The 19,266-nt window shown below is 49.8% G+C and overlaps 1 protein-coding gene across 6 annotated transcripts in view; it reads right to left on the reverse strand.

Annotated features, from left to right (window-relative positions):
* Positions 1-19,266, reverse strand: part of CYRIA (CYFIP related Rac1 interactor A) — a 105,790-nt gene that overhangs the window by 39,608 nt on the left and 46,916 nt on the right. For 4 of the 6 annotated variants that reach the window (XM_036081448.2, XM_036081451.2, XM_036081450.2 and 1 more), the window contains exon 3: positions 10,037-10,132. The exons of 1 other annotated variant lie outside the window; for it this stretch is intronic. The gene's annotated coding sequence lies outside the window, so the exon portion shown is untranslated. Of the gene's footprint in view, positions 1-4,945; positions 5,057-10,036; positions 10,133-19,266 lie in introns of all 6 variants that reach the window. One more of the 6 variants, XM_078055987.1, reaches the window with a different exon arrangement.

Below are 19,266 nucleotides of genomic sequence, written 5' to 3' on the forward strand. Positions count from 1 at the left end.
CCCAAACCCTGTGTTTCTCTAAAGGAGCCCTGCGCTTTATTGCCTCAGGGCCCTTGCACATGCTTCTCCTTCTGCTTCCAATTATTATAACAACTAACATTTTTTAATGCTTTGCAGGCCATAGTGATGAGAGCTTCTCGTGGATTAGCATATTTTAATTTTTACAACAACCATATGAGGTAGGAACAGTTATTATCTCAATTTTAGAGATAAAGAAATAATCTTCAAGATTTAGAAACCTTCTCAAGCCCACAGGTGGCAGAGCAGGGTCTGGAATCCAATTCCATGTGACCTCTAAGCACTAGTTTTGGCAAGTGCCTCCCTGGAATTCCCTTTGAAGTATGAGTTTGGAAACCAGGGCCTTCAGAAGGAGCCCCCTGACTCCTCCCTACTCTTTGACCCCACCTCAGGTAAAACAAAATCCCATCCCTCGAGCGAGCTCTACCTCTCTCCGTTCATCCAACATGCTGTGTTGACTATGTCACGGTGCCCATCAGCCTGGACTGCGAGTGATTACACGCTTTCTCCCTTAGCTCTCTCAAGGCCCGGTCTTCTTGGGCAGGGCTGTTTTTATACCTTACTGTACGCCCAGCACTTAGCACACAGTTAACACTAAAAAAAATAAGCAATCCTTAACTGCTCTGCCCTGTGGTTCCAAAGCATCATTAGTCTAGGGCAAAACATGAGAAATAAAGGCTATGTCATGAGGCTTGCAGAAAGCTAAAGCTATTCAAACATGTTTATGCAGCAGCGTTTTTTATTTATTTTACAAAGCAAAGGTGACAGTTGCATCCTAAATCCCCAAAGTTTGTTTTGAAATTTTACTGGTTTATTGAAATTAAAAAAACCTCAGAACTGCTAACCTGGTCAGTTACTTGCCTGGACTCGGGAGCAGAGCTCCAAGGGGAGCCTGGTCTAGGCTCTCAGGCCAGGGCCTCCAGCTGGATCCTGCTTTGGGCCTTACGTAGTTTTATCTGAAGTCTGACCTACTAACTACAACAGCACCCCAAGATGTCCCCCAGCAGAATAGAGAAAAGCAGACCAGCTCCGGCTTTGGGGGCTGTCTGTGAATTTAGGAGGGCTAGTAAGATAATCTACCTTTCAACCTGATCAACAAGGTTCAAAGCTGGAGAAATCATGACAAGGACCAGGATGGCAGGGGCTGCCCATGACACCAGAGGCTTGTGGGCTCCCCACACTGCCCTGCAAAGCAAAACAACCCCTCTGGCTTGCCGCCCATGAACCATCAGCAGCTTTCAGGGAGATGTCCCAGGAGGAAAGATAGTCTGTGCTGTGATAGTCTGCTATTCACAGGGCTCCCAGACACTTTCTCTGGTCACCACAGAACCCCCCAGTACACCATTTACACGACTTGACTGCTTTGAATTATAGGCAAAACCAGTTAACCATCAGCCTATAATTCATTAGATACAAAATAGGTGGCTTTAAAAAAAATACCTCTCAACTAAAATAAAGGTGCATTGCCTAAACAAAATAAGCACCTGTTTTGCTTGGGGCGGGGGGACAAAATGCACCAACGGAATGAAGTAGCTCAGCTTATAAATTCCAGGAGCCGGAATCTGCTAAGCCAGGTCAGCGATTTTAGATAGCTGGGCTGGGCTGGAATGCCCTTCCCCATCTGCCACTTCGGTAACGAAGTCGTAAGGTTCTCCGTTGTGTTGCCAAACGGGTTGCCAAGAATCCAACAGATGATTTCATTCTGAGATGAAGGAGGAAAACTGAAGTAGAGTGAGTCTATTAAAGCACTTTCATCTGACAATAAAAATGAGTTAATGGCTAAAATGTGTTTTCAAAACGTTTTAACACTACAAGTAATGGCACTCAACTGGGAAAATGCCTTGAATATTCTCATCGATCATTAATACCATGGTGTCCCTCAAAAGGGCTTGGCGGTTCCCGTGGAATACAAACTACTAGAGTCCAGTCGTAAGACAATCCGTGGGAATTCTCAAAACACAACAAAAAAACAACAACAAAACAACAAAAAACCAAGAGACCATTATGGAACGCAACGATTAAATGCAGGTTTAAAATAGCCCTTTCAGTATCTGAGTTCAGTTTTCTAAAATAGACTATTACCTCATCATAGCTAATTTCCCCATAAACATCAATATTAAAGCAGCAAAAAGCCTCCAAGAAACGAGGGCAAAATCCGATTCTTTTTTAGGGAATGGAAGTCAAAATGCCCCCCAGTTTCAAATGTTCGTGAATATGGAAACAATCAAGCTGGGGCTTTGCTCTGGACCAGCCCGCCGCTGGGAAGTCATTAGTGAATTTGTTCCCTTTCACTTGTGAAATCAAGAACATGGTTGTGAGCAAACAGGTTGATCAGTCTGCCCCTGACCGAGAAGGAGGGCTGACAGTCTCAGCCCACCCAGGCCAGTTCTGCTTAATTTCAAAGGGGAAGTGACCCCTTGCAGAGCCAGCAGCCTGGGGACCTAAGCGTTAGTCTTGGAAAAGCCTTTCGTGGGGTAGTTACTCGACTTTTCTGGGATGGCCTCAGTTCAGTCTAGAAACTGAAAGGAAACACCAAGAAGTTACTTAAAATTTGGGCTGTCCAGACCATCAATGATTTAGATTAAACACTGTCCATTCTCTTGGATTACAAATCTCCTTTTTCCAGAATTCCTTCTCAGGTAAGTAGCTCAACAAGCACCCGGCCCCCCCTCCTCTGAGGGAGGAGCTGAGTCTTGGCGCATGTGCTCTGGGTCAAACCCGCCTCCCTGACTCTGCTCCCTGATCTCTGCTCCTCCCTCCTCTCCCTGAGTGTTCCTTCTCAAGTTTCCACTTCCCTCCATCGAACCTTTAAATGTCGGTCTCCAGTTGTCTCTCTTCACACCTTTCCCGCCCTCTCAGGTGACACCCTCCGACTCCCAATTTTTGCCCATATGCTGAAGACTTCTCAATCCCTAGCCCCAAACTGGACCTTCCTCCTCAACTCCAGGCCTGCAAACCTAAGTGAATTTCCTGAAAGCACAGCGATTTGGGTTTGGGTTTTAATATCCTCCGCAAATATCCCTTCCCTCCCTTGTTCAGTGAAGAGCATCATCATTCAACTAATTGTATGAGCCAGAAACCCGAGTGTCATCTGAGATTTCTGCACCTACTACACTCCACAGATCCATTTTCTTCCCCAAACTATCCACTTAACTTTCACATCTCCCCGAGACCCACCCTTCTCCATGCCTCCTCTTCGCCACAGTTATCTCCTTATCGCCTGAGTCACTCTCCCCAACCCTCCCACCCCCACTAATGCAACACCAGATACTCCAAGCACCTCAGATCACGTACTAGTCTCCGGAGCATGTCACAGGAAACGTCACGTGCAAAACGATTGCTGGAGGATTAAATCTCTTCCATTTCTGTTATATTACAATATAACATTAAAAAAAAAAAGATTTCCCCTCGTCTCTGCCTGGTTTTCATTCCATGGGCAGCTGCATCACACATTTGTGCTTGAAGTTTCTTTGCCTCCATAGTTCACTGTCAGGTGGTGAAATATGACCTAGCAGGTTGATGCACAGGGAGGTGCTATTGGAAGAAATCCTTCTGGGAAGTGAAAGCCCCCTGGAGAATCCCACCCACCCCAGTGCCGTGGGTTGACTTGATTTGTAAGTCTAGGTTTTCAGATGCTGAGTTTTCTTAAACTGGGGCCCACCTGTATACCCAAGGAGACTTGGAATTGACATGTCAAAGCATTCAGGATATTACTTCCCAGGTCAAATTTATTTGGGGGGAGATGTCAAAAATTATGTAAGTGCCAAAAAGACCAACAAAAGCCATTTCACATACTAAAAACTTGAAGAATTTGAAGCCAACGGAGATTGGCATGCTCCATAATATCTCAAGCATGAAGGGCATCTAAGGGCCTGAAAACCTCCCTTGAAATCTCAGAGGTAGGAGTGGTTCTGCTTTTGTTTCCAGTTTCTGAAGACAGCCATCAGCTTGATTTCAAAGTATTGTTCATGGAAGACCAAACTAACATTTTCAAATAAAATCCCTGGCTTGAACCCCAAGCAAGTGATCGAGGCCATCAACCTGGGCTGGGACGGGAGAGGTGGGTGGGGCCGGTTGGCTGAGCACTGGGATATGTGGCTCTTGTGCAAGGAGCTGCTTCCCGAGGCAGACTCCATGGCTGAGTGGGACGTGGGGTTAGCTGGGGAAGGAGGGCGTATTTTAGCATAAATGTTTTCCAAGCTGGCTGTCAAATTAAGATAAGTACAATTTTTTTTTTTACATGGTATTTAGGACCATAAAATCTGACCCAGAGGTCCCTTTCAAGTTTCAGCTCCTTCGAACGCTATGTACTTTGGTCACACCAGAATATGGACAGTGCCAACAGCTCTGGCCTCCTTCTTGCCTTCCCTCCGCCCCCGCCCCTTTGCTTATGTTATTCCCTTTGCCTGGAATGCCCTTCCCCTCTCCTCTGCCTGCTGATGTTCTGTCTATCTTTCAAGACCCAAATCAAATAGCATTTCCTCCCAGAAACCTCCTACCTGACTCCCAGGCTGAGTAAACAACCCTCCTTGCTGTGAATTCTTTCAAGGGCTATGTCTTCTTCATTTTCAGAATGTTACCCATTTCACTCCATCCTCCCTCCTCCGCCCCACCGAGCACCAAGCCCAGGTCCAGCACAGCACACAGCCCTCCTCACTTCTGTCTGCTCGGAAGTGTGACAAGAGTCGTCTCCGCATAGCTACAACAGTGAGATGTCAGCTATGAATACACTCAATAGAGAAAACAGTCACTGGTAAGAGGAAGAGGTCAGAGAAAAAGAAGCATGTCCCCAAATAGAAATATCATCGCAGATGACTTCGAGAATCTGATGTAAATCAGCGTTCTCAGAAAAATGTACACATCCACACAGACCCACATTTTTTTTTTTTTTTTTTGCATATAATTCCAGGAGGTACTATAAACACACCGAAGCCCGGGGATGGAAATTCCTCATTTGTTTTAAAATCACCGATTTCAGTGTATGGGCAGCCAGACAGGACGAGGAAGGCATCTTCAAGTGTGTGGACCATGGACCACACTGAAAAGGAAAGAGAGTCGTTTAGTGGGAATACCATGTGCTCTGGACACCTTGGGCAAGTCCTGCTACTCTTCGGAATCGGAGTTTTCCTCATCTGTAAAATGCAAATTATAATACTTCCTTTGCAGTGTTGCTATTGAGGAAATAAAGATAATGCCGATTAAGCAGCTGGCGTGCAGTCAGCCCCTGACAACAAATGCTAGTTCTCTGCACCTCCTGTCGTGCGTAGCCCGAACTGCAGCCACCACGTAAACAAGTCATTTCCCTTTTAGCAATAAATACTGCACTGCTGCTTTGGAGCAAGGGAAGAAAGCCGACTCAGACCACCGCCTCAGTGAGGACGTGAAGCTGGGTGCTGAACGGCTGCTGCGTGCTCCTTCGCCCGGCTATTAATCATACAAGAGCCCATTTATGACAAATACAGGTCCCTCCCTTTGCATGACAAGGCGTATGGGTCCACAGAGCCCCATTATCCAAAAAAAACAGAGCATTGTGAGCGACGCAGGCGAAGCCGAGTGCACACACACAAGCGGACATTGTAAGGCTGTTTGCACAACCCCGCAGTGCTCCTCGAGGATTTCCTGCCAAGGAGACATTTAGATCTCATAGTCTGCTGCAGACATTTGCTCATTCAACATGGCTTCAGGCAGCGGGCTGGAGAAACCCGGGTGTGTGGTCCCCTCTGCTGGCCATCCCCGGAACTGCATGCCGGGGATACTCGGATGATGGAGGACACGAGGCGCTCTCAAGGTTCCTCCACCCCTTCTCTCCTTTCCCTTCTGAAGCAGTGCGGTGCGACAGGCAGGAGCTCGGGGGTCTGGAAAGCCTAGTTCAGATCTCTAAGGTACCATGTACTAGCTGCAGACCTTGGACAAGTCAGATCTTACTCTCCTAGATGGAGTCCACCGCACTCATTTGCCTGCGGCCTGGCCTAACACAGAGGACAGCAGAGCGGAGAGCCTGCAGAGGGCCAGTGTGCCATGCACACCTGCCTCGGGGAGGGTGGGCGTTGTCCTCTGACCTCTGGCACTAGGAAATCAACAAGCGCCTCCCGGTAATGTCTTTGCTTTAAATTGTACCCGGCGTTTAGAGCAGAAGCGTGACTCTGTCTTGTATCTCATCACTAATGCTTTTTTTCAAATTGTCCCCCCTTGCTTTACATAGTGTGCCCTGTTGGCATGGGCAGCACTCTGTGTCCCCTCGGGCTTTATTTCATCCTGCACCTGAAGTGCCCGATCTTCAGGCCAGGCTTAACTTGAAGGTGGGGGCTGAGCTGGTAGAAATTCTCAGCTGAAAGGTGTTTGGCAAGGATGAGAGGAAGACCATGCCCTTGAACTCCTTAAACTGAGCTGTGATCTGCTTCCTGATTGATGCTCAGCATAGCAACAGCAACATGGACTTGGGTTGAATCCCAGCTCAGCCAGCTTATGAGCTGGGTGGTCTTAATAAATGTTATTTAACAACATTTACTTCACCTCCTTGAGTCAGAGTTTCAATATGAGTAAAACAGAGATTATTTCAACCTCTTCAAGGGTGGTTTTTGGAAATAATGAGACAACAGAGGTAAGCAGCCAGATGCATAAATGGTAGTTGCCATAACTCACTATTACTCTTGTGATTTTTATTGTTCCAACCACCAGTCTGAGTTCTGTCCTCCCGGCCATGACGAAGAGCTCCTCCTTCCTACAGTTATTGATATCTGGGAGGGCTTTCAATATCATCTTAGAGATGGATGCTGATGACTTCCAAATTCTTCCCTGTTGCCTTGACCCCCCTCGCTTGAACTCCCGACTCATATATCCAATTGACTACTTGACTGTGATAAACAGCTGAAACTTAACATACCCAACATTAAAACTGCCCTGTTCCAGTCTTCCCCAACTCAGCCAATGGCAATTCCATGTGTCCAGATGCTCAGTCCGAAAAAGCTGGTGTTATCCTAGACTTCTCTCTTTCTCTCATACCCCATAACCAAGCTAACAAATCCCATCAGCTATACTTTTAAGATGTATCTTGAATCCAATTGCTTCTCACACCCTTCATCACCAGTGCCCTAGACCAAGCCACAAGCCATCACCTCTTGCCCAGAGTATCATAGTCGCCCCTTAAACAGATTTCCCAGCTGTCACTCTTCTGCTTAAATCCTTTTAGCAGTGTCCTATTTTACTCAGAGTAAGGCACAAGATCCCTATCAAAGTCAACAAGTCTCTCTGTGATGGTACCACAAAGTGGTTCATCTCCTGCAACTTCCCCTCCTTCACTCCGCTTCAGCCACCTCAGCCTCCTCACCTTTTCTTTTTTTGAACTTACCACGTATCTTTCTGCCACAGGACCTTTGCACTTGCCAGTCCTTCTACCTAGAATGTTTTCCCCCAATGTATCTGCATGTTTTTTTCTTTAGGCCTCTGTTCAGGGTTTATTTTTCAGGGGAGCCCAACCTAACCACCCAGTCCAAAATAGGATTTCACTTCTCCTCACCTCACCCCACCCCCAGTCACTTTCTTTATTTTTCTTTTTAATCTCTATTACCATTGACATATGTACCTTCAACTCCTAGACTAGGGCCTGACACATAGTAGGGATGCCACACATACGTACATTTGGAATGAATGTAGTCATTCATTCATGAACAGAACTCCCATGACCCCATGGAGCTCTCTGTTAACAAAACCTAAGTTTTTTCCTCCATATCCCACGGGAGGAGACGCTCTCATCAGATATTCTGGTCAGACACGGCCATTTGCATAAGAATGAGGGAGAAGTAGCCACTGCAGGGGATGGGGAAATGCTGTCCAGTGAGCATGGTCCAAACGAGGAACAGTATGAAACTGTAAAAGAGAAAGTGTATTTTGGAGGGGAGGGCAGGGGAAGGGAGGGAGGAAGAGAAGGTCAGAAGAATCAGCTGAGGACTGATTATGTAGGAACTTTGCAACCAGAGAGCAGGAGCAGGGACATTCCTGGGCAGAAATGCAGCTTGGCACCTTGGGTAGGTCAGATGGCTATCGTGTCACCCAAGGCCAAATGGACACAGGACATAACATTGACCATGATGCCTCTGTAATGCCACCAAGTGCACAGAGAGCCATGGCCTCTGCATCCTAATCTCATTTTAGCCATTCATTTGCTGCAGAACCTTGGGGAAGGTCATTTCTCGGCTCTGAGCCTCATCCTTATCCTCTGTTGCCCACCAGGACTGGCTCAATGAGCTGGGAACTCCTCCCTGTCCCAGAGTCCTAGGGTTTTATACAGTAAAAATGTGCAACAATTTCCAAATACGCACCCAGGCAACCTAATGCCAAATCGTGAGCTAAGTTCATTACAACAGGGATGGACCTTCCGTGTAAGTCACAGCATTCCACACCAACAACACTTTCTGCAAAAGCCGCCCTGGTCTTGCTCCTTGAAGCCATTTGGATTTCAAGTTATTTGGCAAGGACAGTGATGATAGACCCCCAGCACTTTCAAATGTCCCATGCTGTATCCGAATTGGCCACTGCTGCCATCATGGAGTGCTAGAGCGTTAGTCTGTGAAAAACAGTAGTAATTCTGGAATCTGGTGGAATGCTGATAGGACTACAGAGAAACTGTTCTCAAGCCCTTGCGTATGCTTGAGGCAGCAAATGTCATGAAACGCATAGGCGTGCAAACTACAAACGATTTTCATATATTCAACAAAGTGGCTCCAAAGTAGCTCTATGAAGCAATGCTCGGACAGCCTGGTTTCATCTCTCCTGTGTCTCCAAAGGTCTAATATGACATTCTCTCATTTAGACCCCTTTCCTTTGGAACTTGAGAAGCAATTGAGGACCTGCCATGTCCCAGCCCTAGAAGCCCAAATCAGCTTTCATTGCAATTATAATAATAGTACAATTTTAACATGAAGGCGCTAGGTTGGGGATAATTTGCAAACACCAAAGCTCTGTCCTTTGGCTTTCAAATTTCAAATTTAAAAAAAAATCCATGAGGTGACAAAGCGATGATGTTAATACAGATCCCAAGGCTCTGGGAGTCTAGTTATATTGCCCACGAAATGGCAGCATTTCACTGGAATAAGTAATAAGCTTTTTCAGAATTTCTAGAAAGTACCACTATAACCAAAGATTTTGTTTAGTTGGCAAAACTCTACTAGCTGTGCCAGGCTATCAATTTATATTCAATATAATTTAGCTGATGGCCCACCGCCAAAGAATTCCAACACCTCTCCTCACCCTGGCCACTTGCTCCCAAGTTTAAATAACCTCTTCCTTCCGATGACCCTAATAACCTCAATACCTAGCACAGTCCTTAATAAGAGTTTGGAAAGTTGATGAATGGTCTAAGGAATAAGTACATGAACATTTGCTCATTTTAGAGACCCGTGCTCAGTAAAACTCGGTCCCTGCAGTGGTCTGAGAGCACAATCCAGTGAGGGCAAGAAGCCATGTTCAAAGCCCACTGTAAAGCATGGAACATTCTAGGGAGGGCTGTGGTTTGGGTGAAGGGAAAGTGTTCTGGAAAAGGGGTGCAAGAGAAGGGGTGATTATCTGGGCTGGAAAACACTGGAAAGGTCTCATGCAGAAGGAGGCTGTGGAGTTGGGAGGGAGACCTCTCAGTGGACATCTGGCTACTGGGGAGACCCGGGAGCTGGACGGAAGCCAACCCCAGGTCCCTCTGCTGAGAGCACGCACTCTTGGTGGGGATGGACGTGAGGGTCTTGGGAGTGACAGCTCTCACACGCTCAGCTTTGCGATCCCTGGGCAGATCCCAGTCTTCTGGTTATGATGAAGTGGTGGGACTGGTTTTCCTATGTGCATTTACACCTGTTCTCAAGGTAGTTCTCTGCCCGGCAGACTCCCATCCTCCACTGGCCTGGGGCCTGTCCTGATGCCTGTCCCCATTCCCAGGGTGGGGGGCGGTGTCCCCTGCCCTTTGCCTCTCACCAGAGCCCTTGGAGTCCTCACATACCACCCTACCACCACCATTCCAGTCACTCCTGCTTACCTGTCTGCCTCTCTTCCTAGAAGGTGAAAACCTCCAGGACAGGAGCTAGGACTTACGCTTGAATCCACAGCAGGCCACTCAGGGAATACGTGTTTGCTAATAAATGGAAAAAAAAAATGAGTGGAGAAGTCACAGCATGAATGCCAAAATCTGTATCCATCTAAGATCTCTTGAGTCCCAGCCATTTACTTAGAAAGAGAAAGAGAGAAGGAAGGAGGGAGGGAGGGAGGGAGGGAGGGAAGGAAGGAAGGGAGGGAGGGAGGGAGGGAGGGAGGGAGGGAGGGAAGGAGGGAAGGAGGGAGGGAAGGAGCAAAGGAAAGAGGGAGGGAAGGAGGGAGGGAAGGAGCAAAGGAAAGAGGGAGGGAAGGAGGGAGGAAAGGAGCAAAGGAAAGAGGGAGGGAGGAAATGTTTTTCCCCCTTTCACCTAGTTTAATAAAGATATAACTAGTTTCTGGCATATGGAGAAGCAGACAGGGATCTCATGCTATGCTTGAAAATTGAAAGAAAGAAAATTTGAGTCATCTGAAAGGCCAGCTACAGTCTCAGGGATGCACAAGTGAACTGAAGACAGGCAGCAGGCTCTGAGAACAGCCTGCCTCACCAGCTTGGAGGAGATGGCCAGCAACTCCTCACAAAAGAAGCCTGTGACTGGCCCCGCCTTTGGCCCTGCCAATCAGCTTCAGAGGCCGAGCTGGGAGAAGCCCAAGGTCAAGGACAGGCATGACAAAATAACACGTCTCAGGTCCATGAATTCCCACTTGTGGATGCCTCTTTGTTTTTGAAATATTTTATTTATTTATTTTTAGAGAGAGAGAGAGCTGAGGGAGGGGCAGAGGGGGAAGGAGAGAATCTTAAGCAAACTCCCCGCTGAGGGCGGAGCCTCACATGGGGCTGGACCTCAGGACCCTGAGATCATGACCTGAGCCTAAATCAACAGTCAGGTACTAACCAACTGGGCCACCCAGGCGCCCCGTGGATGCCTTTTTGAATCAAATTTCCTGCACGGTGAGAATATGTAAGGCGGAACCATGGGTGCGCTTTCGGAAGTGGGTCTTGCAGCCTCCTGCCTCCAGGCGGGTGGGCCGGCGGGAAGGGAGGCCTGTCTCAGGTGAGGATGCGCAGCTTCCGTCACCTTTCCTACCACATATCACAGCCGACACAGAGGGCCCTGAAACTGAAATTCTGGGGACTCCAAAGACAACTTCAGTCATCCCCTGCTTCCCCATATCCTCGTTGTCAGATGACCACGGTCACGGCCACCGGCAGTCCTGGGCTCCGTGCTGTTTTAAGCGCTGCCCACAAATTATCTCATTTGATTCTCGCGATGACCTTCAAAAGCAGGTACTTTGTTTAGTTTTAAGAATTGTGAAAGTGATGTCTTGCTGCCAAAACCCAGTTTTTCTTTGGGTAAATACAAGGGCTTGCAGTTAAGTAGGCTCTCCACTAAGAGGCATTATCGCCTCACGTTAAAATTGCCAGACCAGGTCAGGGTAGGGCCTTCGTACAAACGCAGAAGTTTGTAAAAAGGACAAAGCAGCAGGATCGATTTCAAAGTCCTGGATATTTTCTAAACATTATTCCTCTTCGTAGTAAACAGTGTTCAGATTCACAGCTGTAGTACCCAATGCTCGCTTAACACCATAATTCACTTAATTCCTGATCAAGGTCATTTCAAAAGCACTGGTCTTAACCAGGCTGCCAACAGTGAAGCCATGGCAATTGGGGGAAAAAAATCAATGGATTCAACCATTTGGGTAAGTAAGCATCCTCCCCAGCTGCTCTCACTAATTTCTTAAGTCGCATTTGCCACCAAGGGAAACATAGCTTGTGACTGAATCACCTTGACTCCAGCTGGAGTGGAAGAGAAAGAAAAAATGGGGGGGGAGAGGGAAGGCTGAAATTCTATCCTAAGCTTATCAAAATGAGTTTCTATAGTTTACTTTGGCCCACCTGGAAAATACTCTGAAAGTGTAAATTAGGATAGTGGGAGATCCTCCATTAGTGACTGCACCCCCACCCCCGGCCCCCGTGCTTATAGACAAGCTATTCCTACACAGACGTACAATGTTGCTCTTGAGAGAGAGGATGCTCCTGCAGGAAACCCACAATACACAGAGAACCCAGCAAAGTCACCATGGGACTTCCCTGTTTGGATTGATCCACCAAGACCACAATTAAACCAAACAAACAAACTCACGGAATTTATCCCGAAATTTATGTTAAAGGCCAGCCCTGCTCTTGATGACTCAACCACGCACTATCCTGATTTCAACTTTACCCTGCAGCTGGGGTTCCCAGGCTGGTGGCCGTGGCCACAAATGACTACGTTTGAAAGCTCTGCTCTCCAGCAGCCTCAACAGATGGCTCAAGTAGTGTTTAGGTTGCATCTTAGTCCTACTTGAAGATGGCAAACTTTTATTCCAATACGAGATCTGAGGCTGCTGTGCGGTTTGCACCAGCTGAGAACCCAGCTAAATGAAATAAGCTCAGGTCCTGTGGTGCCCAGCGGAGTGTGGGAAGCACCATGGAGAGACTGCGGAGACACCAGCTTACCTTCCCAGACTAGCCTGTGGCCTTGGCTATATGTTTGAGAAGCCCTGCCCTAGACTAAGGATTGGAAGTTCCAATGTCAAGTCCTCTTTCCATCCTGTAGCTCAAAAGTAAGTGGCTGTTTTAGGACGAAGGGAATCAGGAGCTTCTCCTGTACTGGATTAACATGTATTTTGTTTTATGAGTGTTTCATTTATTGATCCCACTTGGCACACATGGAAGTTCACGAAATAATCAGGGATAGCTTTTTCTGAGCCCCGCTGTGGGCCAGGTTTTGTGCTAAGGGCTTTATACACAGGATCCCGATCTGAGAGCCTGGGACGAGAGGCTGGGAAGGCTTTACTCTTCCCATTGTCCACACTGCCTCCTACTCCCCCAGCCTCAGTCAACTCACTTGAAAAAAAAGATCAGACAGAAGCTAGACCAGCCGATCTCACAGATTCCTCTAAAGAGTAAGCTTTTCTTTCTATTTTTTAAAAAAGTATTGATTGATTGATTTGAGAGAGAGAGCACAAGCAGGGGAGGAGCAGAAGGAGAGGGAGAGAGAGAGAGACTCTCAAGCAGACTCCCCGCTGAGCATGCAGCCCGATGCAGGGCTTGATCCCAGGATCCTGAGATCCTAACCTGAGCCGAAATCAAGAGTCGGATGCTTAACTGACTGAGCCACCCAGGAGCCCCGAAACAGTAAGATTTTATGAAATTTCAAAGGTAAAACTCTCTACATAAGTCTCCGTTAAAATAGAAACCCCAGGTGTTTAAATGCAACACTTGCTTACTTAAGAGAAAAAAAAAAAAAGAAAACCAACCAGAAAACAATCAGCTCATTGTATGCTGCGATCATTAATTTGGCCCTCTGATATTTTGCCTATTCCTGACCACGCAGCTGGCGTTTCTCAGAACCACTACCAGCAGCTCCCATGGGGCTGGGACCAGGCGCCCGGCGCTCGGCTCTGTGCCCGGCAGGACCTGCAAGGTGCACAGGCTCACGTGGTGGGCACCATCTTCCTGCCCTCTGCCGGGGAGCGGGTTGGCATGGTGATGCCTGAGCCAGTCTTCCCTTTCAGGCCATTATCACTGTGTGAGATCTTGCCCCAAAAGAACAGAGAAGTCCTGAGGGCGAGGTCTGATGTCAGGGGAGAACAAGCGAGTCTTTGTGGGGCCCTCCAAGGAGAGGAGGCCCGGCCGGGGCTCCTGGGCACACAGAGGGGCCTGTGCTCTCCCAGTGCGGGGCAGCGGGCCCGCGCCTGTCCTGCCTGTGTGGGGGGCCTCTGCTGGCACATCCGGAGCCCTCTCCCTCCCCCAACACGGAGCTGGACAGAGTAGAGGGGTCCCCCCTGGGTGCCCTCAGGGCTCTCAAGCAATCCCTCTCTCCTTAGCTCTTCTCCCACCTCCTGTTCAGAGCGGCTCCCCCATCCCTCCATCATCCTTGTGGAGATCCTCCTCCTCCTCACAACCCACCATCTGCCTCCAGCGTCCTGCCTCCATCCCCTTCTGGCCACCACCCCGACTCTGAACCACCACGTTGCCCTGAGAAGCCTCCGGGTTCGGGGATCTCTCCTGCTGCCTCTGGTCTCCTCAGATGCTCTGGTTGTTCCAATGGCCAGACGGTGCCGCACGTCTGGGGTTGGACTGCTCATCACTGTGGCTGACTTCAGCTTTGAAACTCCTTCTGGGACTAGTTCTGCACTCAGAAGATGCTTAATAAATAGCTCTTCGATGCCGGAACCCACGGCACATCCCGAAAACTAACTTTTAATAAAATATTCAACGAAGGCTTCAGATCAAAATAAAAAGGGCTAACATGAATTGGATCCTTACTATGTGCCAGGCGCCGCCCAGAGCCCACACCTAGACTAGCTCATTGAAAGAGGAGAGCAACCCCAAATGGCAGGTGCCATCGACTTTCTCACTTTACAGACAAGGAAACTGTTGGATGAGATATATGGTCACCATCCGAGCTCACCAGCTAGCCTCCTGGCGATGTGGCTCTAGTCTGTGCTCCGAACCGTAACGTGACACCGCATTTTGTGATGACCACTACTGAACCAAACCTCACCTATGGTCCTCGCCGATGCACACCATCATGTCATTCCCTAAAGCCAGGGACACATGCCTTCGCAAATGTCATCACGTTTCCAGGCTCCAGGTATCCCGTGTGATGGCAACTGAAGACAGTACGTTAGATTTCCCTGTTCCCCTTCTTCTTGGACGAGCGGCATGGTCAGGAGAAGAGCCAGGTGGTGCGCTGGGAAGCGAGGTCTCTGGAGGAGACACGTTCCGAGCCTGCTTTCGGCAGTAACGATTCTCTCCCCAGAATGCCTCTGCCCATTTGCGGCTGGGCCTAACTCTGGATTGCAGGTCAGATGAAGTCTCCATCCTGGGCCACCAGGCCGGCAGCTTCCAAGTCCCAGAGAAAGGCAGGCTCGCCCTCAGGGCTAGGCCAAGCACCCCAAGCCGAGTCTCCTATCTTCCAGTGCAGAGAAGGAACACAGAGCTGCAGCAAGCTGGAAAACTGGAACGAAGGGGCAGGGCAAGGGTGGCAGCTACACCAGGGCTCACGGCATCGGGATGGGGGCGGGGGGTGCAGGCTGAGCCCTTTCAGTCTGAGGACCACATCAGCTCTTCTCAAGTCCAGGGCTGACGGAGGCCTGGTGAGCCACGAAAAGATGAGAGGTCCAGTTTCTCACCTTCCAGAGGTGCTTCCTGGTGGGGTGATGTGGATGTGAACCCCACACCCCCACACTGGGGTCCTGCGGGGTCACGTGCGGATTCAGCAGCATTCAAGGACGCTCTCTGGGGTCAAGTTTGGAAATGGAAAGCCCTGAACCATCAAGCCCAACTGCCTCGTAGTGACGATGGAGGAGGGAAGGGGTGTCCAGGGTCAAATGGTCAGTCAGTGCTGCAGCCTGGGCTAGAACCCGTTAACCCTGACACTATGGCCATCCTTTCCTTGCTTCCTTTTCTTTCTCTTCTTCTTTTCAAACTTCATTTTCTGTCTGTTAAAGGCATCCCAAGGAAATTCTTACTCACCCTGGGATGGCCAGGTTTGTGGAGGGAAGAGTGCGGGAGAAAGCTCATGGTGAGGTCTTTCCTTAGAGTGAGAAGAGAAGAAACCCAGCTGCTCTGTCTTCCACTCAGCCTAGCCCATCAGGAAGAACACACAGACCCCCCCAAAGCAAGAGACGAGGAAGCCCCGGCTGATTCTCCTGGTTCTCCAGGAGGAGAAATGGAGAGGGGGTCTATGTCTTGGGGCTGCCTGTGTCTCCTGGAGACTCCAAACCGAGCAAAGCACTCACTCCTTAAGCTGCTTGCTGTTGAGATTTAAGCCTACTAGGAATGAGGGGGTGCCTGGCTGGCTCAGTCGGTAGAGTATGCTACTCTTGATCTTAGGGTCGTGAGTTTGAGTCCCACATTGGGAACAGAGATAACTTAAAAAAAAAAACAAAACTGGAAGTAAGCCTACTAGAAATGGGACAGGGTTAGGTTCAGAGATGGCTCTGTAAGGAGGGAAGGGTCCCTAGTGCCCACAACTAGAACAAATTGTTTTATCAAGTAGTGAGCTCCCTGTCCCTGGAAGCATGTAAACAGACACCTGCAGGACAAGATGTAGAGAGTTTGCTGGCACCACAGGAATCCAGAGAGGAATCCATGGCGGGATACCACTGCTCTGCCCAGTGCTGCATTTCAGAGCTCTAGGGGAGGGCCATGTCCAAGGGTGATTCTCCGCCGCTTCTCACTGGGTTATCAGAAGGGTGGCGCAGCATGCAGAGCAGTCGAGGGGACAATTACAAGACAGCCTGACTCCTGACCACCTAGGAGCTTCAGGCCTTGGACAAGCTGCTCCGTGGCTCTGAGTCTCAGTGTCCTCTTCTGTCCCTGGCATCCTGGGGTGCTTGTGAACCCCCAATGCCGGGAAGGACATAGACCGCAGCACAGCCGGGGAAGTGCGCAGGTCGGCAAGGCTGCTTCTAACCCATGCCAGCATGTGTGACTGGAGGGCTTGGCACCGGGCTCTGTGAGGTCAGCACAGACTCTAAATAACACAGATATGTGTGCGTCTGTGTGTCCACATACCTATATATACACACACAGACAGCTCACATATGTACATGTGTCTGGGTACACACACACACACACACACACACACACACGTATTTACATATATATATCTCCGCGCGCCCCCTCAAGAGGAAGGTAGAGGGACAGACACAGTTCTCAACCTCTCTTGCAGTTTTCACAGGGAAGCAGCAGACCTAGTTTTCTGGAAAGTTGAGTTTTGCTACCAGAGAGCCCCAGTGCAAGCGACGTCATTACATCCATGTTTCTGGATGATGGGGATGGATTCCTCCTCCTCCTCCTCTTTCCACTTCTTTCCGTGGTCCCTCTCATCCTATTCGCTCACTGACACCTCCATGGGGTCAGAGGAGAGAGCAACTCAAATTAGTCAATCTGATTATTTTTAGTCACTGTTGGGAACAAGGTGGGAGGCTGAGGAGGCGGCTACTAATGGGCTCTGAAAAGCAGAGTTGAGGCATTATCTGTGCGTGATGATCACTCCGGCTACTTCCTCTCCATCACCACCACCACCACCACCACAGACATACCAATGTTGGCCCGTATTTATAGAGTGCCATTCTGTACTAGGGTTGTCTCTTGCCCAGCTCCCAGCTCCTACTCACCCTTCAATGCCCAGCTCATTTGGCCCCCTCCTGGAAGCCTTCCCTGACTTCCCGGGGCAGAGAACATTCTCCCTTTCTGCACTTTTTAAAACAAAGATTTATTTATTTATTTTAGCAGGGGAGGGGCAGAGGGAGAGAGAGAATCTCAAGCAGACTCCCTGCTGAGTGAGGAGCCTGACACGGGACTCAGTCCCATGACCCCGAGATCATGACCTGAGCCGAAATCAAGAGTCAGACGGGCTTAACCGGCTGAGTCACCCAGGCGCCCCTCCCTTTCTGCACCTTGTTCGGGCAAGGGGCCCCTGCCCACCATCTGTGTCTGGCTGCTGTCTTCCCTGTCATTGCCACAGACTGGACCCCCTTGGAGGGGTGAGCATGCTTGATCCGTCCTGACGGTTTCCGGGCCTAGCACAGCGTCTGGCCCACGGCAGGGACTCTGGTATTGCCTGGCCAGTGAATGTGTCCTTTCTAGAGAGAACATTCAACTAGGAGAGGGTTAAGAGATGGATATTACCCATTTGCTTTCTGACTAGAAGAAAATGTATCAAGACCTAAATTCCACCATTCCTCCTAGAACAGCACAGGCTTTTGCCAGCCACTCTCTCCAATGAGAAACAAGGCTCATGTTCTAACCACATCCCAGCAATTTGTGCACCCAGGCTGCACGCGAAACGGTCAACATTTACCATTCACGAGGGCGACAGAAAGGGCTGCGTGTTCATTGGCACCAGACGGCTATCTCCATCAGTCCGTCTGTATGAACCTACTTTACCTCTGAGGAGACTCTGATCTTACAATTCTACAAGAAGTACGTATAAAACAAGCACTTTAAAAACCAACCACTTTTGGGGCGCCTGGGTGGCTCAGTCGTTAAGCATCTGCCTTCGGCTCAGGTCATGATCCCAGGGTCCTGGGATCGAGCCCCGTGTCGGGCTCCCTGCTCAGCAGAGAGCCTGCTTCTCCCTCTCCCTCTGCCTGCTTCTTGGCCTACTTGTGCTCTCTCTATCTCTCTGTCAAATAAATAAATAAAATCTTAAAAAAAATAAAAAATAAAAAAATAAAAACCAACCACTTTTGATAAGTCAGAATAAATTTAGGGTCAGTAAAATTAGACCCTTTGCTTCATATAACTCCAATCTCATCAGACCATCGATCTTTGCTTTAAAAAGACTCTTCACAGCTCTGAGCTGTCCTCATGTGGACTCGACACCCCTGGTGGGCGTTCGAGGCCCCTGGTGAGCCTCCCGTCCTCCCCCTCTGACTGGGCCGCTCAGACTCGCCTCACCTCACACCCCGCGGCCTGGGCCCCTCAGACCCGCCTCACCTCGCACCCCGCGGCCTGGGCCCCTCAGACCCGCCTCACCTCACACTCCATGGCCTGGGCCGCTCAGACCCGCCTCACCTCACACCCCGCGGCCTGGGCCCCTCAGACCCGCCTCACCTCACACTCCGCGGCCTGGGCCCCTCAGACCCGCCTCACCTCACACTCCGCGGCCCGGGCCCCTCAGACCCGCCTCACCTCACACCCCGCGGCCTGGGCCCCTCAGACCCGCCTCACCTCACACCCCGCGGCCTGGGCCGCTCAGACCCGCCTCACCTCACACTCCGCGGCCCGGGCCGCTCAGACCCGCCTCACCTCACACCCCGCGGCCTGGGCCCCTCAGACCCGCCTCACCTCACACCCCGCGGCCTGGGCCCCTCAGACCCGCCTCACGTCACACTCCGCGGCCTGGGCCGCTCAGACCCGCCTCACCTCACACTCCACGGCCACAATGACTGACAGGCACAGTGCCTCTGATGGGCAGCCCTGGCTTATCCCTTTCCTCCCAACACCCTTCCCTGACGTTGCCCACCCTCCCTGCTATTCGCTTGGACTGAGTGGAGATGACACGGCGCAGGAGCTGCCCCATTCTGCCCCCTCCGTGCGGGTCAGGAGCCTCTCCTTGGGCTCCCTCACACCCACTCTTACCACAACACAGACGGTATCGTCTGGTCACTAGG

Source organism: Halichoerus grypus, chromosome 10, assembly GCF_964656455.1.
Source record: "Halichoerus grypus chromosome 10, mHalGry1.hap1.1, whole genome shotgun sequence".
In the NCBI taxonomy this organism is placed as follows: Eukaryota; Metazoa; Chordata; class Mammalia; order Carnivora; family Phocidae; genus Halichoerus; species Halichoerus grypus.